A 2,380-nucleotide genomic window follows, 5' to 3' on the forward strand; every position below is an offset into this window, starting at 1 on the left:
TTTATGGCGCCAACAGTTTGCTCAGCGCTTTACAATATAATGGGAGACAATACAGCAACAATACAGTTCAATACAAGAGGGTTAGGAGGGCCCTGATCCTTGGAGCTAATTAATGATAAAATACCATTTAAAACCATAGGTTATATTTGAGATATACAATCATCTATAAATAATAATTATAAATAAAACAATAACAGTATTTGTTATTGGATGTTGCATAAAGTAAAAACCTCTTCTGAAGACCCCACATGATGGATATTTTTTCAATAATAAAAAAAATACTCTCAATTAATGATAAAATACCATATAATATCATAGTTTATATTTGAGATTTACAATCATATAAAATAACAATAATAAATAAAGCAATGGAAGTAATTGTTATTGGATGTTCCATAAATGGTCTTCTGAGGACACCACATGATGGATATTTTTTCAATTAAAAAAAAATAATACTCTTAATTATTATTATTATACAGGATTTATATAGTGCCAACAGTTTGCTCAGCAATTTACAAAATAAATTAGACAATACAGCAATGATACAGTTCAATACAAGAGGGTTAGGAGGGCCCTGCTCCTTGGAGCTAATTAATGATAAAATACCATATAAAACCATAGGTTATATTTGAGATATACAATCATATAAAAATAACAATAATAAATAAAACAATAACTGTATTTGTTATTGGATGTTACATAAAGTAAAAAGCTCTTCTGAGGACCCCACACGATGGATAGTTTTTCAATTAAAAAAAAATAATAATCTCAATTAATGATAAAATACCATATAAAACGATAGGTTATATTTAAGATATACAATCATCTAAAAATAACAATAATAAATAAAACAATAGAAGTATTTGTTATTGGATGTTACATAAATGGTCTTCTGAGGACCCCACATGATGGATATTTTTTCAATAAAAAAAAAAATACTCTTAATTAATGATAAAATACCATATAAAACCATAGGTTCTATTTGAGATATACAATCATCTAAAAATAACAATAATAAATAAAACAATAGAGGCATTTGCTATTGGATGTTACATAAATGGTCTTCTGAGGACCCCACATGATGGATAGTTTTTAAATTTAAATAAATAAATAAAACAATAACAGTAATTGTAGGATGGGGACAATCATTGTATGATCAAATCAAATAATGACGAAGTGGAACTAATGCCCTGGAATGCATGCGATGGATCGTATTCATACTTGACTATAGAGTGAGGATATTAAGGGAATAAGATGAACGAATTACGTGAACAATGACCTCGAATGCCTCGATAAGAGAAACGTAACTGGCAGCAAATTGTAGTAAAAATGTAAGGTTGTCAAATTTTCTATTGTAACCGTGGTGCAAATTGATAACAGATAAGAGATTCTGTACCTTGTGCAGGTGGTGATAGAAGAAAATACTGGACAATAGAAAATGATTGCCAAATGTCTATCTCAACAAAGTGAGCAAAAGTGGCCATCTGCATTATATTGCTGTCACATCCTTCTTTTGATAGTGGAAAAATTGGGTGATTTCGTAATGCCTAATAATATCCTTCCTAGAAACCCCTAGATGATAGGCAGGTCGAACGATTGTACCAGATGGATTACTCTGGCTAACTATTCTTCTTAGACCCCTCTAGATGATAGATAGTTTAGAAGATTGTACCGGATTGATTACTCTGGTTGAATGTCCTTCTCAGAAACCTCTAGTTGATAGACGGTTAGGAAGATTGCACCATATGCACTGGACCACTCCGGCTGATCGTTGTCATTTTTGCTAGGTGTTTAGTAGATTTTGGTTGCTGCAGCGTCTGCAACAGTCTTTCTCTGCCTTTTTACCATGGAGGATACCTTAAATTAACATTCTGGTCTCAGGGAACCCTTGATAATAATTAATCAATCCACAGCTCACGGTACATTAGTGCCATGGTCACTGGGAAGGATGCTCTTCACATTTGTGGTCATTTGGAAGAATCCTCCTTACAGAGAGTCAAAAAAGATCAGTGTTGTCAGTGGTTAGTTACTGTATCTAAGAGGCAGTAATTGTTCAAGAAACCTCTATCAAGCTCTAGAGCAGTGGTTCTCAACCTGTGGGTCGCGACCCCTTTGGGGGTCGAACGACCCTTTCACAGGGGTCCCCTAAGACCATCAGAAAACACATATTTCCGATGTGTAAAGAGCAGCTACTGTGTAGAAAGCAGCTGCTGTGTTGAAAGCAGCTACTCTGTTAAAAGCAGCTACTGTGTTGAAAGCAGCAGTATTGGAGGTAAAACGACACTTCATGAATTATAATTACTGGGTAAATAATTTTATTGTTGGGGGTCACCACAACATGAGGAACTGTATTAAAGGGTCACAGCATTAGGAAGGTTGA

The sequence above is a fragment of the Staurois parvus genome, unplaced genomic scaffold (assembly GCF_062004578.1).
Source record: "Staurois parvus isolate SC_StPar_1 unplaced genomic scaffold, SC_StPar_1.0 ptg001597l, whole genome shotgun sequence".
Taxonomy (NCBI): domain Eukaryota; kingdom Metazoa; phylum Chordata; class Amphibia; order Anura; family Ranidae; genus Staurois; species Staurois parvus.